The sequence below is a fragment of the Ranitomeya imitator genome, chromosome 1 (genome assembly GCF_032444005.1).
Source record: "Ranitomeya imitator isolate aRanImi1 chromosome 1, aRanImi1.pri, whole genome shotgun sequence".
NCBI classification, from domain to species: Eukaryota; Metazoa; Chordata; class Amphibia; order Anura; family Dendrobatidae; genus Ranitomeya; species Ranitomeya imitator.
The window spans coordinates 442,518,355-442,544,647 of record NC_091282.1 but is presented as its reverse complement, the minus strand read 5'-3'; positions in this window follow the sequence as shown (position 1 = coordinate 442,544,647).

The window sequence follows — 26,293 nt, the reverse complement described above, 5'->3', positions numbered from 1 at the left end:
ATAGCACCATTGATTCCATGGTGCTGTACATGAGAAGGGGTTACATACAAGTTGCAAATATCACATACAGTAAACAAACTAACAATGACGGACTGATACAGAGGGGCGAGGACCCTGCCCTTGCGGGCTTACATTCTACAGGATTATGGGGAAGGAGACAGTAGGTTGAGGGTATGGACTATGGAATACCTTTTCAGGCATTGCACGCTGTGCTACTTTAACCAGATGGCCACGCTGTCCTAAAACTGTTTTTGGTTTTGACAAACGTTTTTGGCCAGATACGGGCCTGCCAGATGAAAACTGTTGCGATGTAGATGGCTGCTGCGCATCATCCTCCCCCGATTCAGAGCTACTGGCAGCAGCACCCTCTTCCCCCAATGGCTGCCAATCTGTGTCAACAACTGGGTCATTTATCACCTCCTCTTCAATTTCATGTGCACCTTCCTCTGTGTCACCGTGTAAGGTGCTATAGTGTTCGGGACGGGGCACCATAGTCTCATCAGGGTCAGATTCTGGCTCAGTACACTGCGAGGGCAATGTAGTGATCTGAGTCAATGGAACAGCATAATAATCTAGCTGTGGCTGTGCATCTGTGCACTCCATGTCCGATTCATCTTGTAATGGGCTTTTAACAATTTCCCTCTCTAACCCAGGCACGGTATGTGTAAAGAGCTCCATGGAGTAAACTGTAGTGTCGCCTGCCGCATCATTCACTTTTGCTTTGGGTGAAGGACACAAGGAAGTGACTTGTTCCTGACCGGGAGCATCCACTGACGACTCGCTGCTTTTATATTTCGAACTTCCTGAAGAGGAGGCGAAAGAGCTAGAGGCTGAGTCAGCAAGGAAAGCCAAAACTTTTTCCTGCTGCTCCGGCTTTAAAAGCTGTTTTCCTACTCGCTGATAAGGGAGCCTTCGAGGCCTTGTGCAGCCAGAAGATGATGCTGGCTCAACACCTCGAACCTTTGGTGTTATTTTGCTTTTCCCACTACCACCAGATGCTCCATCACCACCACCACCATCAGTACCAGCTGGCAACGACCGCCCACGGCCTCTTCCACCAGACTTCCTCATTTTTGGAAAAATCTAAACAAAATAACAACCGTTATATGGTACTGTGAAACAAGGTAGAAGGTGTATATAAACTTGTTGAGAATTTAAATCTCCCTTTTTTGGGGGGGAGACTGCACCAAATCTCAGGCCCAGTGTATTACAATACACAATGTAAGTGGCAGAACGTGGCTGGAAGATGTACGACAAACTAACAGAACTGACGTAGATCCACTTAGTGCCAATTTTAATCTCCCTTTTTTTGGGGGGGAGACTGCACCAAAATTCAGGCCCAGCGTATTACACTACACAATGTAAGTGGCAGAACGTGGCTGGAAGATATACGACAAACTAACAGAACTGACGTAGATCCACTTAGTGCCAATTTAAATCTCCCTTTTTTGTGGGGGAGACTGCACCAAAGCTCAGGCCCAGTGTATTACACTACACAATGTAAGTGGCAGAACGTGGCTGGAAGATATACAACAAACAGAACTGACGTAGATCCACTTAGTGCCAATTTTAATCTCCCTTTTTTTGGGGGGAGACTGCACCAAAGCTCAGGCCCAGTGTATTACACTACACAATGTAAGTGGCAGAACGTGGCTGGAAGATATACGACAAACTAACAGAACTGATGTAGATCCACTTAGCGCCAATTTATATCTCCCTTTTTTGGGGGGGAGACTGCAACAAAACTCAGGCCCAGTGTATTACACTACACAATGTAAGTGGCAGAACGTGGCTGGAAGATATTTAAAAAAATACAAGGGCTGTAGTACAATTTCCATCTCCCTACAATGATCTCAGGACAAGTATGGCAGCAATAAAAAGGACTGCTGCACACAAAAGTGTGGACAAATAAACAAGAGTAGATCATGCTTATGTGGAGGTTGAGATGCCTAGAGTCGATTTGGTTGAGTATGTACACTTTGCTAGCAAATTTCGTTATCATGTCATGGCAGCGTGGCGTGGGGGGAAGGTCCTCGAAGTTGGTGGAAATGGAAATGGTGGATTGGTAGGGGGGGATCTCACGAGGTCCTGGACTCCCCTAAGGAATTTCGGTTGGACGGGGTCTGTTCAATTCTATGGCAGGGTTAATCAACGGACCCGTCAATTGTTTAGTGGTTCGGACAGGTTGGTTATCATCTGCCCCCGAGCTGGTGCTTAGCGGCCGGGGGTAAGACTTGACCTGGGGCCGCAGTGGGCTGTTGAATACTTACGATTAGGCATTTGGGGCTTCGAGGACCACACCCCCCTTTTTGGACTTTATTGTTAAATTGTTTTGTTAAATGTTAATAAAAGGCTGCTGTGGCCATTTAATCCAATTTCAGTGTAAAGTTTTTTATTCAACAATGGTCACCACAACAGGTACTTGGAAAAGAGTTTGGAGAAAGGGGGTTGGTTGGCGAGAAGGTTAAGTTAACATCTAAGCTACTGTGACTCACGGATACCCTAATGTCATGTGTATAACGGCACATATGGTGATAATAGTTTTTTTTTATTTATTACTGATCAGTATTGTAGAATTCGGTCACTATGTGGTGGTAATATGTGGTCTGGACATGGTGTTGTGGTATTTGTCCCTTGTATGTGCTATTTGGTCACTTTGTGGGGGTAATATGTGGTCTGGTCATGGTGTTGTGGTATTTGTTCCTTGTATGTGATATTATTCGATCGCTGTGGTGGTAATATGTGGTCTGGACATGGTTTAGCGGTATTTGTTCCTTGTATGTGATATTATTGGTCATTTTAAAAATTGAAAAATAAATACAAATATACCTAAATTGTATTGCATATTTTAACAAATATTTAATAGGTTACAATGAGTAGGGCCCGGCCAAAAGTGTCTACCGTGTTATGGTGGCGGCTTAAAAAATCTTTTGGCCAAAACAAAAGCTGCCGGCTATATGTGTGATCTGGTGATGGGAACTGTTAATGTGTGATAGGTGAGATGTGGAGTTTCACTCAGCAACTATTTTTCTGGAATAATCTGGTTCAGGTATATGATGACCCCCTCGCATGACCCCGTTGCATGACCAGGGGGTCTACAGAGTTTGAACAGCCCGGGGCCCTGGCTACACTTAATCCACCCCTGGCTGGTTAGCATGGGTGATATTAAGGCAGGTGTTGGCAGACATGGCTAATATGCAGTTAGGTGCTGGCGAGCACACATATGCTAATATGCAGGCAGGTCAATATATCTTGAAATAAAAATAAGTTCCACAATTGGATGTGTTTAAAAAATGTCCCTGTCCTGAGATAATTCTATAAATGTGCCCCAGTGTAATGGCTGTCCGACCGTGCAGGGACAGGTCAGATATACCACAGCTACTGGCTGGGAGGGAAGCAAAAGACTATACAGACATGACAACAAGGATCACAGCCGATTCTTTGCTTGAGGTGAAATATTGTTTAAAAACAGGCAGTGAAATGTTTTACTCACAAAAAGAATCAGCTGTGACCCCCTACTGTAATGTCTGTATACTCTCTTTTGCATTCTTCCCTGCCCAGAAGCTGTGGTATGATCAGACCATGTTGCTGCACGGTCAGACACAACCATTACACAGTACATAGCAGGGACACATTTATATGATTATCTCAGCACAGGAAAGTTTTTTTTAAACACAAGCAATTGAGGAACTTATTTTTATTGCAAGATCTGTTGATTAAAGTACACTTTTATTCATGGCCCAACCCCTTTAAGTGATCATAAATAGATAAGCTTGGAGAAAGTTCATTTTCTTGGTCTAGCAGAAAACAGGTGCATGTAGCCTTGTCATCTATAGAATCAGAGTATGTGTCTGCAGGCCACGCTAGTCAAGAGGTCATTTGGTTAAACCAATTGTTAAGTGATCTTAGTAAACCATCAACTCAACCAACACTGATTTATGAAGACAACCAAGGATTCATCAAACGTGCATGCAGTGAGAAGATCAATGCGAGAATCAAACACATTGATATTGTTCATCATCACCTGCATGATTTGAGAGAACAATGCATAATTGAGTTTGTTTATTGTAAAAACTGACAGATATTAGCTGATGTTATGACAAAGTCATTTCCAAGAACCATAGTTGAAGAATTCAGAACCACTATGGAACCAACAGGATTAATAGTTGTTGAGTGTGGGTGTTGGAATAATACTGGGGACTCGGGAGTAGTTGTGCATATTGGATCAACTACTATTTACTTCTGTTTAATCGTGTATGAGTTTCTGTCTCCAGGAATAATGTTATATTGCCAGAAAAGCACTGTTAAATAACCCCCAAATAAACAGAAAGTTGCTATTCACTCGTTGTGTGTGTAACGAGTACATTTTACTTTCACTTTGCAAGCTGACAGACAAGATGCTAAGATCCTAAGCTATAAGAAATACCAGTTGTAAGCTGTGTTATCTTTGCTCCTTAATAAATATATATTCACTGTTGAACGGCTGGACAGTACTGAGATTAATCCACTGCAAGCATCTAGCATCATTATAAGCACAGTGAGTGTAGCACGATTTCAGAAAGATCCGATTCACCCTAGAATTTTCATAGAGATAAAATTTAGCTTAACCCCTTTCTGACATTGGACGTAATATTCCATCCATTTGACCTGGGCCTATTTGACCAAGGACAGAATATGCTGATTCTGATTCAAACAGTTGATACCCGGCACTAGATGCCACGAGGGGTCACAGACCACTCTCAGCACTTTAACCCCCGAAATGCTGTGATCAAACACGATCACAGCATTCCAGAAGCCGACAGAAAGTTGACAGCCCCTCTGCCTTTGGATCGGAGACCCCGCGGTGACCCGATAATTGCCATGGTGACCTGATGTCGTCATGATGACATCCGGGTCAACAGAGCTAGGAAACTTGCAGAGCTGACAGTTTCTATAGCATGGAGATGCTGCTGCATCTCCTTGCTATAGAAGAGATCATCCTGCAAAAAATGACAGTCCCATAGCCAGACAAAGTAAAAAAGTTAGAAAAAAGTTAAAAAAAAACTTTTTTAAATAATTCTAAAAATAATTCTTTAAAAAAAATCAAAAATAATAATTAAAAAACTATATGTATTCTATCTCTAAATAAATATTTAAATGAAAAAAAAAAACAATAAAAGTACACATATTTGGTATCGCTGCATCCGCAGTGACCTGACTTATAAAACTGTCACACTAGTTAACCTCTTTAGTGAGCACCATTAAAAAAAAACAAGGCAAAATACAGTGCTGAGTTCTGAGTTCTGAGAGTTATAGCTCTCAGAATAAAGTGATGCAAAAATAATTATTTTTTATATAAAATAGTTTTTATTGTATAAAAGAGCCAAAACATTAAAAAACAATATAAATGAGGTATCGCGGTAATCATACTGACCCGATGAATACAACTGCCTTATCAATTTTACCACACACGGAATGGCATAAAACCCCCACCACCAAACAAGAAATTTAAGAATTGCTGGTTTTTGTTCATCCTGCCTCATAAAAATCGGAATAGAAAGTGATCAAAAAATGTCATGTGCCCGAAAATGGTACCAATAAAAATGAAAATTCGTCCCGCAAAAAACGAGGCATCACATGACTCTGTGGGCCATAATGTGGAAAAATTATAGCTCTCAAAATGAGGTGTTGCAAAAACTATTTTTTGCAGTAAAAAGCGTCTTTTAGTGTGTGACAGCAGCCAAACATAAAAACCCGCTAAAATACCTCTTTCACACTTCCTGATATTTCCGGTACCGTGTCCGTGTGTTTAATGCTTGTGGCATGCATGTGTCGCATCAGTACCACACAAACGGGCGCCAGGGAAGAAGCGTTACAGTAAGCCCTGTTCCCCGCTAGCTCCGGTGCTCCATGAGCTCACTGGATCTCACCGCAGCTCAGCCCAGCTGGGAACGGAGCCTCTGTGACCAGAGGTAATCTCTATGAAGTCACCAGTCACTAACGCTGCATCGCTCATTCACCAGTGGTTCTCAGCCTGGACGGTCGCATCTTGGCACCATCCAGGTTGAAAACTAATTATCCCCTAGACGTGGATTACTGCGTGGGACAGAATTACTGACAGGTGAGGGAATGGGTTGTTAATTCTTTTTTATTTATTATAGGAGAACGAGGGCTTTAGTGGAATAGGCGTTAGGTGAGTATATCTGTTTTAGTTATTTTTAAAATAATAATGGAAAACTGTTTTATTTGAATTTCTAATAAAAGACTTTATTCTGGATGTGTCTTTATTTACCATACAACTATAGGATTAGTAATGGATAGGTGTCTTATAGATGCTTCTCCATTACTAAGCCGTGGGCTTGATGTCACCTGACAATGATGTCACCGTGGGCTCGATGTCACCTGAGAATATCAGCCCCCAGCTGTGAGCTTTATCAAAGCTGGTTATCAAAAATGGAGGGAATCCATGCCGTTTTTTTTTAAATTATTTATTTAAATAATTTTAAAAAAATAATGTGGGGACCCCTCTATTCTTGAAAACCAACCTTGCTGAAGCTGACAGCATAGGGTTGCAGCCCCCAGCTGTGAGTTTTGCCTGGTTGGCTATAGAAAATACAGGGGAACCCATGCCATTTTCTACATTCATTCATTTATTTATTTACTAGATGGTGGCCCAATTCTAACGCATCGGGTATTCTAGAATATGTATGTAGTTTATTTATGAAGATTTTGGAATAATACATTGAATACACAGGATTCGGCCAACCGTGACCAATTAGCGAAGCGTGGTTCAAATCTCGCGCCAATTCGCGACCGAACTGTGCCTGTCGCTGATTGTTCGCGGCCAGCCACGTAGTATATAGCACAGCGACGTAGAATATAACAGCCCATGTAGTAAATAGCACAGCCACGTAGTATATTGCACAGCCACGTAGTATATTGCACAGCCACGTAGTATATAGCACAGCCACGTAGTATATAGCATAGCCCATGGAGTATATAGCACAGCCCACGGAGTGTATAACAGCCCACATAGCATATAACACAGCCACGTAGTTTATAACAGCCCACATAGCATATAACACAGCTCACGTAGTATATAACAGCCCACGCATGCAGTATATAACACAGCCCACGTAGTGTATAACACAGCCCACGTAGTGTATAACACAGCCCACGTAGTGTATAACACAGCCCACATAGTATATAGCACAGCCCACGTAGTATATAACAGCCCATGTAGTGTATAGCACAGCCATGTAGTATATAGCACAGCCCACGTAGTATATAGCCTAGCCATGTAGTATATTGCACAGCCACGTAGTATATTGCACAGCCCACGTAGTATATAGCAATGTGGGCATCATATCCCTGTTAAAAAAAAGAATTAAAATAAAAAATAGTTATATACCCACCTTCCGTTGGCCCCCGGATCCAGGCAAAGCGTTTACCGATGCTCCTCGCACGGTCCGGTCCCAAGAGTGCATTGCGATCTTGCGAGATGATGAGGTAGCGGTCTCACGAGAAAAGCACAAAGGCTCCTGAAAAGCGAAATGGCTCCTCACCCACCAAAAGAAATTCAGCAAATTCTCAGCTCCCAAATCCAAATGCCCCCCTCCCTTCTGAGCCCCACAGTGTACCTAAACCACAAATTGCATCCACATTTGGTATTTCTGATGCGATGAGAGCCCACCTAACTTACGGGTAGATGCCTCAAGAAGCACAGGCTGGGCATAACATACTGGTGACTACAACGTACTGGTCACTAGAGTGTACTGCTCACTACAACGGCAGTTTGCAATTTTCACTCGGCAACATTCATTGCTGATTTGTTCTGGAAAATACACATGAAGTCAAAATCATCACTACACCTGTAGATAAATTCCCCAAGGGGTATAGTTTCCCAAATGGGGTCACTTGAGGGGGTATTCTACTCTTCTAGCAATTATAGGCTCTGTATATGGAGTCTGCAAAGGAAAATCTGCGCTGCAGGAAGCAAATAGCGCTCCGCTCCTCCCGAATCTCCCCGTATGGCTAAGTGGTACTGTAGAGCCACATTTGGGTTATTGCCATGTTCAGTAGAAAATGTGGGACAAATTTTGATGCCATTTTTACCCACTTCTTGTATGAAAATGTAAAATCTTTGGCTAAAACAAAATTTTGGTGGTAATAATGTAGTTATTTTGTCTTCACCTCCCAATGGTATAAAATTCTGTGACACACTCGTGGTGTTAATATGATCACTGCACCCCTAGATGAATTCATTAAGAGGTATAGTTCATAAAATGGGGTCACTTATGGGGGTTCTGCTGTTCTGGCACCTTATGGGCTCTCCCAGTGGGTCATGGCACCTGCAAACCATAACAGTAAAATCTGGCACTCCTTGCCTTCTGAGCTTTGCACTGTGCCTGAAAGATATTTCTCGATTACATGTAGAATACTGGCGCACTCAGGAAAACAATGTACTTCAGTTTATTGAAAAATTTCCTATTAGCCCTTAAAAAAATTAAAGATTTGGGGCTAAAACAACATTTTAGTGGTAAAAATGTAATTTATTCTTTCTTCACCGCTCAGTTGTATAAAATTCTGTGAGCACATGTGGTGTCAATATGATTACTGCACCCCTAGATGCAGTCATTGGGGAGTTTAGTTTGTAAAATGAGTACATATATAGGGGGTTTCTGTTGTTCTGATTCAAAGTTCTCACCACACATCTAGATATGATCCTTGGGGGGTCTAGTTTCCAAAATGGTGTCAATTGTGGGGGTTTCCACTGTTTAGGCACATCAGGGGCTCTCCAAACGCGACATGACATCCGATCTCAATTCTAGCCAATTTTGTGTTGAAAAAGTCAAACGGTGCTCCTTCCCTTCCAAGCTCTGCTATGTGCCCAAACAGTGGTTTACCCACACATATGGGGTACTAGCATACTCAGGACAAATTGTACAGCATCGTTTGGGGTCTAATTTATCCTGTTACCCTTGGAAAAATTTAAAAAAGTTGGATCTGATGTAAATTTTTGTGAAAAAAAAGTTAAATGTTAATTTTTTTTAAACATTCCAAAAATTACTGTGAAGCACCTGAAGAGTTAATAAACTACTTGAATATGGTTTTGGGCACTTTGAAGGGTGCAGTATTAAGAATGATGTCACTTTTGGGTATCTTCTATCATATAGACCCCTCAAAGTGACTTCAAATGTGATGTGGTCCCTTAAAAAATGGTGTTGTAAAAATGAGAAATAGCTGGTCCACTTCCTTATAACTCCCTAACAAAAAAAATTTGGTTTCAAAATTGTGCTGATGTAAAGTAGACATGTGGGAAATGTCTATTAATTAATGTTAATTATTTTGTGTGACATATCTCTGTGATTTAAGGGCATGAAAATTCACAGTTCGAAAATTGTGAAATTTTTAACATTTTCGCCAAATGTCCATTTTTTTCACAAATAAACGCAAGTCCTATCAAAGAAATTTTATTACTAACATGAAGTACAATATGTCACAAGAAAAGAATGTCAGAATCACCGGGATCCATTGCAGCGTTCCAGAGTTATTACCTCATAAATGGACAGTGGTCAGAATTGTAAAAATTGGCCAGGTGTCAGTATTCCGGGTTTTCCAAGTCACCTTGTGAATAATTTTGCCCTTTGTTAAAGATGGAGTTTGCTGTTTTTGTCTGCCCTACTTCCTGTTCGTTTGTTTAAAACCCAGGTCAGGTGTCAGTCTCTTTACTGGAGTATTCTGCTTCCGTTTCCTCTTCAGCTCAGCTGCTTGTTCTACTGTGCTTCTACCTGTGGCTCTGGACATTCTCTGCCTATGTAAGCTATACTCTCAGTCTGTTGGCTTTGGAACTTAACCCTTGGTTCACTCCTCCTGGTAAGAACTTTGTTTTGGAACTGTGTTTTTGGAACTTTCTTGCTGGACAGTGTTTTACTGCTTAACCCCTTAGTGACAGAGCCAATTTGGTACTTAATGACCAGGCCAATTTTTGCAATTCTGACCACTGTCACTTTATGAGGTTATAACTCTGGAACGCTTCAACGGATCCCGCTGATTCTGAGATTGTTTTGTTTTTTCATGACATATTGTACTTCATGTTAGTGGTAACGTTTCTTCGATATTACTTGCGATTATTTATGAAAAAAACGGAAATATGGCGAAAATTTTTAAAATATTGCAATTTTCAAACTTTGTATTTTTATGCCCTTAAATCAAAGTGATATTTCACCAAAAATAGTTAATAAATAACATTTCCCACATGTCTACTTTACATCAGCACAATTTTGGAAACAAAATTTTTTTTTGTTAGGGAGTTATAAGGGTTAAAAGTTGACCAGCAATTTCTCATTTTTACAACACCATTTTTTTTTAGGGACCACATCACATTTGAAGTCATTTTGAGGGGTCTATATGATAGAAAATAATGAAGTGTGACACCATTCTAAAAACTACACCCCTCAAGGTTCTCAAAACCACATTCAAGAAGTTTATTAACCCTTTACGTGCTTCACAGGAACTGAAACAATGTGGAAGGAAAAAATGAACATTTAACTTTTTTTTTGCAAACATCTTAATTCAGAACCATTTTTTTTATTTTCACAAGTGTAAAAACAGAAATGTAACCATAAATTTTGTTATGCAATTTCTCCTGAATACACCAATACCCCATATGTGGGAGTAAACCACTTTTTGGGCGCACCGCAGAACTTAGAAGCGAAGGAGCGCCGTTTGACTTTTTCAATGCAGAATTGGCTGGAATTGAGATCGGATGCCATGTCACGTTTATCGAGCCCCTGATGTGCCTAAACAGTGGAAACTCCCCACAAGTGACACCATTTTGGAAACTAGACCCCTTAAGGAAATTATCTAGATGTGTGGTGAGCACTTTGAACCCCCAAGTGCTTCACAGAAGTTTATAACGTAGAGCCGTGAAAATAAAAAATCGCTTTTGTTTACACAAAAAATGATCTTTTCGCCCACAAATTCTTATTTTCACAAGGGTAACAGGAGAAATTAGACCACAAAAGTTGTTGTGCGATTTCTCCTGAATATGTCGATACCCCATATGTGAGGGTAAACCACTGTTTGGGCGCATGGCAAAGCTTGGAAGTGAAGGAGCGCCGTTTTACTTTTTCAATGTAGAATTGGCTGGAATTGAGATTGGACGCCATGTCGCGTTTGGAGAGCCCTTGATGTGCCTAAACAGTGGAAACCCCCCACAAGTGACACCATTTTGGAAACTAGACCCCTTAAGGAACTTATCTAGATGTGTGGTGAGCACTTTGAACCCCCATGTGCTTCACAGAAGTTTATAATGTAGAGCAGTGAAAAAAAAAATCACATTTTTTCTACAAAAATGATTTTTTGCCCACAAATTTTTAATTTTACAAGGGTAACAGGAGAAATTAGACCACAAAAGTTGTTGTGCAATTTCTCCTGAGTACGCTGATACCCAATATGTGGGGGTAAACCACTGTTAGGGCGCACCACAGAGCTTGGAAGAGAAGGAGTGCCGTTTTACTTTTTCAATGTAGAATTGGCTGGAATTGAGATTGGACGCCATGTCGCGTTTGGAGAGCCCCTGATGTGCCTAAATAGTGGAAACCACCCACAAGTGACACCATTTTGGAAACTAGACCCCTTAAGGAACTTATCTAGATGTGTGGCGAGCACTTTGAACCCCCATGTGCTTCACAGAAGTTTATAACGTAGAGCCGTGAAAATAAAAAATCGCTTTTGTTTACACAAAAATGATCTTTTTGCCCACAAATTTTTATTTTTACAAGGGTAACAGGAGAAATTAGACCACTAAAGTTGTTGTGCAATTTCTCCTGAGTACGTCGATACCCAATATGTGGGGGTAAACCACTGTTTGGGCGCACCGCAGAGCTTGGAAGAGAATGAGTGCGGTTTTACTTTTTCAATGTAGAATTGGCTGGAATTGAGATCGGACGCCATGTCGCGTTTGGAGAGCCCCTGATGTGCCTAAACAGTAGAAATCCCCCACAAGTGACCCCATTTTGGAAACTAGACCCCCCATGGAACTTATCTAGATGTGTGGTGAGAACCTTGAATGCCCAAGTGCTTCACAGAAGTTTATAATGCAGAGTCGTGAAAATAAAAAATATTTTTTTTTTCCACAAAAAAGATTTTTTAGCCCCCAAGTTTTTATTTTCACAAGGGTAGTAAGAGAAATTGGACCCCAAAAGTTGTTGTCCAATTTGTCCTCAGTATGCTGGTACCCCATATGTGGGGGTAAACCACTGTTTGGGCGCACAGCAGAGCTTGGAAGGAAGGAGCGCCGTTTTGGAATGCAGACTTTGATAGAATGGTCTGCGGGTATTATGTTGCGTTTGCAGAGCCCCTGATGTACCTAACCAGTAGAAACCCTCCACAAGTGACCCCATTTTGGAAACTAGACCCCCCAAGGAACTTATGTAGATGTGTGGTGAGAACTTTGAATGCCCAAGTGCTTCACAGAAGTTTAGAATGCAGAGTCGTGAAAATAAAAAATATTTTTTTTTCCACAAAAAAGATATTGTAGCCCCCAAGTTTTTATTTTCACAAGGGTAACAGGAGAAATTGGACTGCAATAGTTGTTGTCCAATTTATCCAGAGTACGCTGATGCGCCATATGTGGGGGTAAACCACTGTTTGGGCGCACGGCAGAGCTCGGAAGGGAAGGAGCGCCTTTTTGGAATGCAGACTTTGATAGAATGGTCTGTGGGTATTATGTTGTGATTGCAGAGCCCCTGATGTACCTAAACAGTAGTAACCCCCCACAAGTGACCCCGTTTTGGAAACTAGACCACCCAAGGAACTTATATAGATCTGTGGTGAGAACTTTGAATGCCCAAGTGCTTCACAGAAGTTTATAATGCAGAGTCATAAAAAAAATATATATATATATTTTTCCACAAAAAAAGATTTTGTAGCCCCCAAGTTTTTATTTTCACAAGGGTAACAAGAGAAATTGGACCCCAGAAGTTGTTGTCCAATTTATCCCGAGTACGCTGATGCCCCATATGTGGGGGTAACCCACTGTTTGGGCGCACGGCAGAGCTCAGAAGGGAGGGAGCACCATTTGACTTTTTGAGCGCAAAATTGGCTGTCGTGTTTGGAGACCCCCTGATGTACCTAAACAGTGGAAACCCCCCAATTCTAGCTCCAACCCTAACCCCAACACACCCCTAACCCTAATCCCAACCTGATCTATAATCCTAATCACTAACCCTAACCATAATCACAACCCTTACCCCAAAACAACCCTAATGTCAACCCTAACCATAACCCTAATCAAAACCCTAAATTCAACACACCCCTAATCCTAATCTCAACCCTAACCTCAAACCTAACCCTAATCCCAATACACCCCTATTCACAACCCTAACCTTAACCCTAATCCCAAACCTAACCCTAATCCCAAGCATAACCCTAATGCCAACCCTAGCCCTAATACCAACCCTAATCCAAACCATAACCCTAATCCCAACTCTAACCCTAACTTTAGCCCCAACCCTAGCCCTAACTTTAGCCCCAACCCTAACCCTAAGGCTACTTTCACACTTGCGTTGTTTGGCAATCCGTCGCAATCCGTCGTTTTGGACAAGAAACGGATCCTGCAAATGTGCCCGCAGGATGCGTTTTTTGCCCATAGACTTGCATTGCCGACGGATCGTGACGGATGGCCACACGTCGCGTCCGTCGTGCACTGGATCAGTTGTGTTTTGGCGGACCGTCGGCACAAAAAAACGTTCAAAGAAACATTTTTTTGTACGTCGCATCCGCCATTTCTGACCGCGCATGCGTGGCCGTAACTCCGCCCCCTCCTCCCCAGGACATAGATTGGACAGCGGATGCGTTGAAAAACTACAGCTGCTGCCCACGTTGTGCACAATTTTCACAACGTGCGTCGGTATGTCGGGCCGACGCATTGCGACGGCCCCGTACCGACGTAAGTGTGAAGAAAGCCTAACCCTAAATTTAGCCCCAACCCTAACCCTAAATTTAGCCCCAAACCTAACCCTAAATTTAGCCCCAACCCTAGCCCTAACCCTAGCCCTAGCCCTAACCCTATCCCTACGCCTAACCCTACCCCTAACCCTACCCCTACCCCTAGCCCTAACCCTACCCCTAGCCCTAACCCTACCATGCGCCCGCCATTCTCTTCTGCCGGCGGCCAGGAGGAGCAGCAAGAGGATCCAGGGACACAGGTGAGTATAATAGGGTCCCCGAATCCCCCTATTTCTCTGTCCTCTGATGTGCGATCACATCAGAGGACAGAGAATTACACTTTACTTTTTTTTTTTTTTTGCGGTCGCCGGTAAACAGTTAATTACCGGCGATCACAAAACAGGGGTCGGTAAAACCGACCCCGATCATGCTCTTTGGGGTCTCGGCTACCCCCGGCAGCCGAGACCCCAAAGATTCTCGCGGGGCCGGCCGGCGGGCGCACTGCGCATGCGCCCGCCATTTTGAAGATGGCGGCGCCCACCGGGAGACACGAGGAGCATCGGGGGAGATAGGTAAGTATTGGGGGGGCCACCTGGGACCCCTTTTCTCTGTCCTCCGATGTGATCGGAAATTAAAAAGAGATCGCGTTTTGTTTTTTTTTGCGATCGCCGGTAAACGGTTAATTACCGGCGATCGCAAATGCGGGGTGGGTTAAAAACCCCCCGAATCATGTTCTCTGGGGTCTCGGCTACCCCCGGCAGCCGAGACCCCGGAGAAAATCCGACTCTGGGGGGCGCTATTTACTTTTTCCACAGCGCCGTTAATTAACGGCGCTGTGGTTTAAGTACCCTTAGCGGCCACCGTTAAAAGGCGTATCTGCGGTCGCTAAGGGGTTAATCCTTCATTTACTCCCCCCGGTGGGAGCTACTGGAAATTACACCAGTATAATACTTTAATGTGAACTTGTTCTGGACTTTCCGTGCTTATGCCACAACTGAGATCAACTTGAGAACTTGTTTCTGGATTTACCCGTGTTCATGCCACAGCTGGGATTAACCTGAGGACTTGTTCTGGACTTCCCAGTGTTTACTACATACCTAGATTTGATTCTTTCTGCACCAACAGTGTTTTGGATCTGCACCACGTCACCTGTCACAATCACCTTGCCGAGGACTCTGCTCTAAGAACTCTTCCGATTTTCTGTATATGGTTAAGGAACTTGTTTTATTGTGGGTTATCAGTATATTATTTTGAGTGTTATTGCTGTGGTACAAATACACTATTTGCACTAAAGAAACCCGTCTCTGTTCATTGCCCCTCGCTACCAGAATCCTAGAGTTCCTACAATAGTATTACACCAGGTCATAAACGTGCCAACCACCTTCGGGGGTAAAGGGGTTAAATTCCATTTATAAAACATATGACAAAAGCACGAAAATTATGTAGATGATGCGACATTTCAGCTGCCAAAACAGATTGCCAATAACCAGATGAACAAGGAAAACGCTTCATTGGGTGAAATGGTCAGGGTGCATGATTATGTGTAAAAAGGACTCGAACTGTAAAGAACCATGGCAGCCTATGTGCACTGAGTGACCTAGCATAAATGCACATTGTTTACTTTAGTCTGCCTGTGTAAACGGGCAGTCAAACTGCCACTGATTGGTAAAAGTTTACCGATTGGCCGTTGTATCATGCTGCCGGTCAGTCTGTGTCATTGGACCTTTAGGCCACATTCACATGTTGAGTATTGGGTACGTTTTTACCTCAGTATTTGTAAACCAAGACCAGAAGTGGAACAATCAGAGGAAAAGTATAATAGAAACACGTCAACACTTCTGTATTGATCACCCACTTCTGGTTTTGGCTTACAGATACTGATGTAAAAAACTCACCAAATACTGAACTTTTGCACGTGGCCGAAATCGCTCCATCCCATTTACCATGAATAGTAATCTTAGGGTCGCAGTTTCTATACACTCTTATTTTATTTTCGTGTAGGACCTGCCTAAGAAAACTATCTATTCCAGCGTTAGCTACTATATGACCAGATTAAACTGGTTATCACTATCCTATAGTTCCTGTATGCTATTTACTCACTGTTCTTAATCAACGCTGCCAATAAAGTAGCCATTGTCATCGCTCAAACGTCAGTACAACTTGTCATTGACATTGAATTTCTTTGTGGTGTCACATTTAGAGGCTTTTCCTCGTTGAGTTCCATACAAGGATAAAAGTATTGATTTTCTGATAACACAAAATGTAACCTGCTTGGTGGCCAGTAAGTGCGACACAGAGTTTTCTGAGTCCCAGTGTGAAACGCTTCCATACCGACGGGTTCTCAACAAATCACATTTTCTTAACTTGGGTCAATTGATGTTTTCTATCCCTGTAATGACAATGTCTATCAAACTCTATTATATATCAGCACAAAGGTCCCATTGTGAATAGATCAGAATGGTTTGAATTCCTATTCCTGGACACTGCAGACACTTGCTGGTCAGCTCTTGTTAGTGGCAATGTTGATACGCTTGGACTGTTATATTTGAGGGTAACAAAGATGTCTTTGTATATTTGAGGAGCCACGTTTTATTTCACGGATGAATTGTATCAAAACACTGCAAATCCCTGCATGTTGGTTTTGGAGACAGTGTAAGGGTGGATATTGTTTGTACACATCTCCTCCAGCAACATCAAGTCATAACTGAATGACTAAGACTCAGGCATTTCATCTTGACAGCTCACGAAGCAAACTTGATCTTCATAGGACTAAATGATGCAGTATAAATATTCAGACCTCGTCCATTGGTGACAGGCGCATCTCGGCTTCCACGAACACTCATCTCTTCCCTCTACCCCCCAAGTTCTCATTGCAGGAATTTACTTTGCCTCCATCATTTGCCACTTTAGTGGCCTATTACTTTGTGTAACCCACTGTGCCAACAGTTATCATTAACCCACTGGCCATAAGAACAATGGATAGTAAATGGGTAATTTATCTGACCCGATAAAAATAGCATAAGTTCACCTTAAATATCTAATTTATTTTATTTTTTTTCAAAAGGCCCAATTCTAGCAGACAATTTCAGATTTTTTTTGTGAAATCAAAAGATCTGGAAAGACAAGCACTGTTTTCCATTCTAAATAATAATAATCCTAATGATGATTTCTAGATAGTCCATATAAAGATATAATCTTAAAGATGTGATATAATAAAATCAATAGGACATCAGGCATATTAATGTGATAAATAGTTAGTTGGGCATGGCGAATATGTACAGAAGTACCGTATATTTTCATTGTGTCTTTTCAATCTAAGTAGGTCAGTGAGAGAACACGTTTCATGGCATAAATCCCAAGTAGTTTCAAATAAAAAAAGAGAAATATTAATATGAATAAAGCATTCTAGTTCTGTAGAATATATTTATTTTTATTTATTTTACTCACTTATATAGCAACATTAATTCCATGGCGCTTTCCAGACATTATCATCACTCTCCCCAATGGGGCTCATAAACTAAATTTCCTCTCAGTATGTCCTTGGGGAGGAAACCCATGCAAATAGGGGAGAACATATTTATTTATCTACAGTACTGTAAAAAAGAATTTACACATTCTTTAAATATAAAGGTTTATTGAAAACCTATATCAGATATTTAAAAAAATAATTGCTTTCCTGAACCTAAAACCTGATTGTGCGTCCCCAAGTAACAACTGTAAATACACACGTGGACAAAATTGTTGGTACCCCTCGTTTACTGACCTATAACTGTCAATGAGATTTCTGCACCTTTCTACAGGTATTTTGAACCACTCTTCAAGAGCAAACTGCTCCAGTTGTCTTGTGTTTGAAATTTGCCTTTCCCAGACGATATGTTTCAGCTCTTTCCAAAGATGCTCAATAGGATTTAGGTCAGGGCTCATAGAAGGCCACTTCAGAATAGTCCAATGTTTTCCTCTTAGCCATTCTTGGGTGTTTTTAGCTGTGTGTTTTGGGGCATTATCCTGTTGCAAGACACATGACCTGCGACTGAGACCAAGCTTTCTGACACTGAGCAGCACATTTATTTCTAGAATCCTTTGATAGTCTTGAGATTTCATTGTACCAAGCACAGATTCTAGAGACCCTGTGCCAGATGCAGCAAAGCAGCCCCAGAACATAACACATAACAGAGCCTCCTCCATGTTTCACAGTAGGGACAGTGTTCTTTCCTTGATATGCTTCATTTTTCCGTCTGTGAACATAGAGCTGATGCAACTTGCCAAAAAGTATCATTTTTGTCTCATCTGTCCATAGAACATTCTCCCAGAAGCTTTGTGGCTTGTCAACATGTAGTTTGGCAAATTCCAGTCTGGCTTTTTTATGATTTTTTTCAACAATTGTGTCCTCCTTGATTGTCTCCCATGAAGTCCACTTGGCTCATACAAAGACGGATAGTGCGATCTGACACTGATGTTCCTTGAGCTTAAAGTTCACCTTTAATCTGTTTAGAAGTTTTTCTGGGCTCTTTTGTTACCATCCAAATTATCCGTCTCTTTGATTTGTCATCAATTTTCCTCCTGCGGCCACGTCCAGGGGGGCTGGTTACAGTCCCATGGATCTTAAATTTCTGAATAATATGTGCAACTGTAGTCACAGGAACATCAAGCTACTTGGAGATGGTCTTATAACTTTTACATGTTTGACTATAATTTTCTTTCTTGTCTCCTGAGACAACTCTTTCCTTTGCTTCCTCTGGTCCATGTTGAGTGTGATACATACCATGTCACCAAACAGCACAGTGAGTCTATATACAGGCCCACTCACTGATTCCAAGATTGTATACACCTGTGATGCTAGGTAGTGGACACACCTTGATTTAACATATAACTTTTGTCACATTATTTTCAGGGGTACTATCATTTCTGTCCAGGCCTATTTCATGAGATATATATATTTTTTGAAAAGCAACGTCTGACTTTCATTTATTCATTTTCATAGATCTTTTATTTATTATTACTTTTGTCAGATTCAAATTATTTCTGAGACCATTGTGGGTTTTTCTGTCATTAAATGAGGGGTACCAACAATTTTGACCACGTGTGTGTATACCGATATGTGCTGAATAATTAGTCTCACATCACTAATGTGTTTTAATTACTGTTTTTGGCAGAAAAGATTATAAAACTTGGGAAAAAATGTATGACTATTTGTAGGCAAGCAATGGGCAACCAAAAGAATCAACAGTATTGACATGCTTGCTGCTAATTGGGTGTGATTGACTCATTTAATGAAAGGTTGGTGTTCTAATGAATAGCAGTGCAGAGTTCAATTAGTGAGGTAATTCATTCTATGAAGAAACAGGAGTCAATTATGGCCCTTATTTAAGGAAGCAGGGCAGCAAATGTGGTACCTGCTGTTTTTAGCCCTTGCTGAGTGAGTAAAATGGGTCGTTCCAGACATTGTGCTGAAGGAGAATGAACTTTGATCAAGAAGTTGATTGGAGAGGAGAAAACATATAAATGGCAAAAAAATCCCAAAACATGTGGTAGAAAAAGACATAGCACCATCGGCATAGAATCACAAGAATGGCAAGGAAATGTCAAATAATCAGCTCCAGAGACATCAAAGAAGATCTTAAGTTATTTGTGAGTCCTGCAACCATCAGAAGACATTTAAGTGATGCCAAACTATTTTCAAGAAATCTCTTAAAGTACCATTGCTGAATAAAAGACATTTGTTGAAAAGGTTACAGTTTTCCAAAGAATACATTAACTGGCCCAAAGAGAAGTGGCACAATATTCCATGAACAGATGAGAGCAAGATTGTTCTTATTGGGTCTAAAGGCAGCAGACTATTTGTGAGACGACCCATAGACACTGAATTCAGGCCACAATACACTGTGAAGACTGTAAAACATGGTGGTGCAAGCATAATGGTTTACGGAGGTTTCTCATACTATGGAGATGGGCACCGGTATCGCATACCAGGCACCATGGACCAGTTTCAATATATCAAAATACTGAAAGAGATCATGTTGCCTTACGCTGAAAAAGAAATGCTTTTGAAATGGGTGTTTCAGCAGGACAACCCCAAACACATCAGCAAGCGGGCAACATTCTGGTTCCAGACCAACAAAATTGTTATGAAGTGAAAAGACCAATCCCCAGACCTCAATCCGATTTGAGAATTTGAGGAGTGACATCACAAATGCTGATTTTGATGCAAAACCTAAAAAACTGTGGAATGTAGTCCAGTTAGCGTGGGTTGGAATATCTGTTCGCAGGTGTCAGATGTTGAATCCATGCCACCATGGTCGTATTGGCCCACCGGAGAACCGGAGGATTCTCTGGTGGGCCCAGGCATTGACACCTGCTGGCATACTGGCCAGCAACTGCCTAAAGCCCTCACTGCTCTAGGGGCCCCCAGCCAGTGGCTATGGGGCCCCTGAGTCAAGGGGGCCTACCCTGTGCCAGTGGAGCAGCAGTGGGTGACAGGGAGCCACGCCTGTCCCCACTGCTAAAGAGAAATTAATATTCATGCTTCTCCACACCCCCATGGGCATGGAGAGGAGTGAATACCATATCACTTTATTAGCGGGCAGCGTTAGCTACAGGCTGCAGCTAATACTGCCCGCATTTAAAGCCCCACCACCACCGCACCACTCTCTCACACACACAAAGCACCACACTGCACCACATACACACACATGCAGACAGACACACAGCACCACTCACCTCTCGCATCACATCCCGGCATCCTGCTTCCTGCCCAGCGCTTCCTGTCTGAGACAGTGCAGCTGGATGATATCATTATTCAGCATGTGGCTGTTTCAGACAGAAAGCTGCCAGCGAGGAAGAGGCTGCCGGGATGTGCTGTGAGAGGTGAGTGGTGCTGTGTGTCTGTCTGTGTACGTTTATGTATGTGTGCGTATGTTTATGTGGTGTGATGCCGTGCTTTGTGTGTGTGTGAGAGTGATGTGGTGCTTTGTGTGAGTGTGTGTGTGTGAGTGAGAGAGTGGTGTGGTGCTCTGTGTGTGTGTATTGGAGATTGGCAATGATAGGGTGGTGGGGAAGGACAATGGGGTGGTGGGGAAGGAGGCAATGATGGAGGTGGTGAAATGGGCAATAATGGGGTGGAGGGGAAGAAGGCATTGATGGTTGTGGTGGAGAGGATAATGATGGTGTTGTGGGGAGGCAATGATAGATGTGTTGATATGGGCAATGATGGGGGTGTTGAAATGGGCAATGATGGGGTGGTGGGTGAGAAAGCAATGATGGTAGTGGTGGAAAAGACAATGGTGGTGGTGGAATAGGCAATGATGGGGGTTGTGAAGGAGAAGGCAATGATGGAGGTGGTGGAAAGGCAATGATAGGGGTGGTCGGGGAGAAGGCAATGATGGGGTAGAGGGGGAGAACAATGATGGAGGTGAAGAGGGGCTGCATTATACCCTATGAGGGGGGCTGCATTATACTTTATGAGGGGGCTACATTATATTCTGTGGGGGGACTGCATTATTCTCTCAGGGCACTGCATTATATTCTAGGGGCTACATCATACTATATGAGGGGCCTGCAGTATACTCTTTGGGGGGCTACATTATATTCTGTGGTGGGGCTGCATTATTCTCTCAGGGGACTACATTATATTCTGGGTGGCTACATCATACTATATGAGGGGGGACAGCATTATGCCCTATGAGAGGGCTACAGTATACTCTATGGGGGGCTGCATTATACTATATGAGGGTGCAACATTATATTCTATGGTGGGGACTGCATTATACCTTATGAGGGGGTTGCATTATATTTTGTGGGGTGCTGCATTATATTCTATGAGAGGGGGCTGCATTATATTCTTTGAGGGGGCTGCATTATATTCTATGATGGAGGCTACATTATATTCTATGAGGGGGGCTACCCCAACCCCTGCTACATAATTAAGACGTGTACTACCTTATATTATACCCTGATATCAGAGTGTTTTACCACACAATTGGTGGTCTTGTATTTATTTCTATGTAGCTACATAGTGGGCCCAAAGAATGATTTTCTCTGGTGGGTCCAAGGTGCTCCAGTCCGACGCTGCATGCCACACAGGTGTAGCGCAGTTATCAGAAATAAAGATTTTACAACTAAATATTAGTTCAATGATTAATAGAAAACCTAAGTCTGTAAGCAAATTTCAGTTTATGCTGTAAATATTCCAGTTTGTAAATGAAAATGCAGACACTGCTATTTTTTCAAGAAGCCTATTATTCCTAAAATTGCATTAAAAATGTATATTTTGTTCATGTTTTCATTCAGAATTGAATGTGTGGTGCTACCAGTGCCTTTGTGTGTATGGAACTAAATGCTACTATGAGGATCATGCGTTTTCTCTTGTTTTCAACGCACTTTTATTATTTTGCGCATAAGTGTGTACATAACTTGAGATGAGATCACTGTGGAGGAATTTTTCCCACTTAGTGCAGAATTGTTTAAATTTGGCTACATTGATTTTAGAGTATGAATTGCCCATTTATCGTCTTCTCACAGCATCTCAATGGGATTCACGCCAGGACTTTGACTCGGCCCCTCCAAAATTTAAATTTTGTTAATTTGAGCCATTCAGAGGTGGACTAACTTGTTTCTTTTGGATTATTGTTCTGTTACATAACCCAGCTTTGCTTTAGGTGACATACTGACGGTAAAGCATTCTCTTTCACAATTTTCTAATATTCAACAATTTAAAGTCACTGTCAGAAATTGACAGCAACATTTAAATTTGTAAATAATTGCAGTCAGAGTAAACTGCTGTGTATAACATTGTCTCCAACTGAGAGCTCTCCATATACCACACAGCTGACATTTGACATACAAGTGCATCAAACATCAAGAAGGGGTTCACAGAAAATTGTTAATGTGTTTCCTATGACCCATGCTCATGTGCAATCATTCTTTAAAGGGGTATTCCCATCGCCAATATTCTATCCAGAATACAGTGGGGGAAATAAGTATTTGATCCCTTTCTGATTTTGTAAGTTTGCCCCCTGACAAAGACATGAACAATCAATAATTTTAAGGGTAGGTTAATTTTAACATTGAGAGATAGAATATCAAAAATAAAGTGCCGAAAATCACACTGTATAAATTATATAAATGTATTTACATTTTGCAGTAAGAAATAAGTATTTGATCCCCCTGGCAAACTTAATACTTGGTGGCAAAACCCTTGTTGGCAAGCACAGCAGTCACACGTTTTTTGTAGTTGATGATGAGGCTTGCACACGTCAGGAGGAATTTTGGTCCATTCCTCTTTGCAAATCATCTCTAAATCATTAAGATTTTAAGGTTGTCGCTTGGCAACTTGGAGCTTCAACTCCCTCCATAAGTTTTCTATGGGATTAAGGTCTGGAGACTGGCTAGGCCACTCCATGACCTTAATGTGCTCGGTTTTGAGCCACTCCTTTGTTGCCTTGACTATATGTTTTGGGTCATTGTCTTGCTGGAAGACCCAGCCACAACCCATTTTTAATGTCCAGGCGGAGGGAAGGAGGTGGTCACTCAGGAGTTTACGGTACATGGCTCCATCAATTCACCCATTGATGCAGTGAAGTAATCCTGTGCCCTTAGCAGAGAAACACCCCCGAAACATAATGTTTCCACCTCCATGCTTGACAGTGGGGATGGTGTTCTTTGGGTCATAGGCAACATTTCTCTTCCTCCAAACACGGTGAGTTAAGTTAATGCCAAAGACCTCAATTTTTGTCTCATCTGACCACAGCACCTTCTCCCAATCACTCACAGAATCATCCAGGTGTTCATTTGCAAACTTCAGATGGGCTTGCACATGTGCCTTCTTGAGCAAGTGAACCTTGCGGGCACTGCAGGATTTTAAACCTTTACGGTATAAAGTGTTAGCAATGGTTTTCATGGTGACTGTGGTCCCAGCCGCCTTGAGATCATTAACAAGTTCCCCCTATGTAGTTTTAGGCTGATCTCTCACCTTCCTCATGATCAAGGATACCCCATGAGGTGAGATTTTTCATGGTGCTCCAGATCGATGTCGATTGACAGTCATTTTGTATTTCTTCTATTTTCTTCCTATTGCACCATGAGTTGTCTCCTTCTCACCCAGCATCTCACTTATGGTTTTGTAGCCCATTCTAGCTTTGTGCTGGTCTATGATCTTGTCCCTGACATTTTGTGCTGGTCTATGATCTTGTCCCTGACATCCTTATAAAGCTCTTTGGTCTTGCCCATGTTGTAGAGGTTAGAGTCTGACTGATTAATTGAGTCTGTGGACAAGAGTCTTTTATAAAGGTAACTATGTAAGGCAGCTGTCTTTAATGGAGGTAACGAGTTGAGTTAGGAGCATTTAACTGGTCTGTAGAAGCCAGAACTCTTAATGGTTGGTAGGGGAACAAATGCTTATTTCTCACTGCAAAATGCAAATAAATTTATAGAATTTATACAATGTGATTTCATGGATTTTATTTTTGATATTCTATAAAAATAACCTACCCTTAAAATTATAGACTATTCATGTCTTTGTCAGTAGGCAACCTTACAAAATCAGCAAGGGATCAATTACTTCTTTCCCCCACTGTATGTAGTAGGTGTAATAATAGTAATAATATTAGCAGATACCTCCAATTAGAAATTTTGTATAGATTTTTTTATTTGTTATGTCTAATTCCCCATGTGCAGGCATTGCAGGACCTTAGGTATCCATGGTTACGTCCACTGATGAAGTGACAGTTAGCTAGTTGCTAGTGGTCGTAACCATGGATACCTAAGGTCCTGCAATGCCTGCAATGCCTGCACACGAGGAAAGACATAGCAAAGAAAAACCTACAATTTCTAATTGGTGTTATTTGTTAATATTATTATTACACCCACTACATCTTGGGATAGGATCTTGGAGATAGGAATACCCCTTTTACTGTTAGAGTATGTGCATGTCACATATTTACTGTAAACATTCCTGCTTTTAAAACATATCTAATGGCATGAAAAACACTGCATAAAAACAAGCAGTTTTGATGAGTTATTCCACAAAAATTAGAATAGTTGACAAATGCTGCAAAAAAGCTGAAACAATTGACCTGCTACAGATATGAAACTGCTTCAAATCTGCAAGGAAAAAAATAAGCAACGGGTGCGTGAGACTTCAGGAATCTCACTCACTTTGCGGAGACCATAAAAATGCTACATTTTTGTTGAGAAAACATGGCAAATAAGTGACTTATGAAAATAGCCTTAGGGGCCAATGACACAGTTTTTCATTCAGAATACTTTATTATTTGTAATACAAAACCAGGAGTAGTTCCGACACTCAGAACAGGTATGGATCTTTCATTTATAGTTTTTCAGTATTAGGCCACATGCACACGTTCAGTATTTGTTCAGTATTTTACATCAGTATTTGTAAGCAAAAACTAGGAGTGGGACCGTCAGAGGGAAAGTATAATAGAAACATATGCACCACTTCTGTATTTATCACCCACTCCTGGTTTTGGCTTACAAATACTGAGATAAAAAACTGACCAAATACTGAACATGTGAATGTGAGCTTTAACTTACAACTACTGATTAAAACAATCTGATGTCTGAATAGACACTGAAAGAGAATATGCTACCAGCTTTCAACAATTCAAACTTCAAACAGTATTAAATAATCTTAGACCTGATGAGGCTAGTTAACTTACTGTGATATAATCCATGTCACAATGGCTTTATAATCCCTTTTGAAAGTCTAAACTAAATCTCTGACCACATGGCATGATTGCACCTCCTCTTTGCTGCTGCTGAGATCTGACTCTGCTCAGTACAAGCTGCAGCTGTCAGTCATGTTGTGTGGGGGGGAAACTGAATACACATGGACTCATAAGGTCTCATATTTTATCATGAAATACTCATCTTATAGAGACTTTCTGGCATGGATTGTCAATGTAGGTGCATTCCACTCATCAGGTCTAAGAGATCTACTCTCCTCAACATTGAGATTATAATACCAAGAAGGAAAAGTCGTGGAATTATGTCAATCATAGGAACGATAGACATGTTAGTGATATGCAAATTATGAAAAAATGGAAACAACATTTTTAAAACCATCATTATTCAGTATTGAGTAATAGCACCACATGCAGAAATGCATGCTATTAAATGCTTTTGTGCTATCAATGAGTATTTAAGTGGTCAAAAGAATATTCTGCTATGCTGAATGCACTTGGGTGCACCACACATCATCAGGATCTCCATCAAGATCTCCTGCTGGCAGCTCCCTTTGTTATTTCTGGTTAATGATGTCCCAGCTGTGCTCATAGAGAGAAGAGTCTGAAGATGCTGCGGGCCATGGTAGCTTGTATAGGTCATGCATGCTGCTCACAGTAGCACG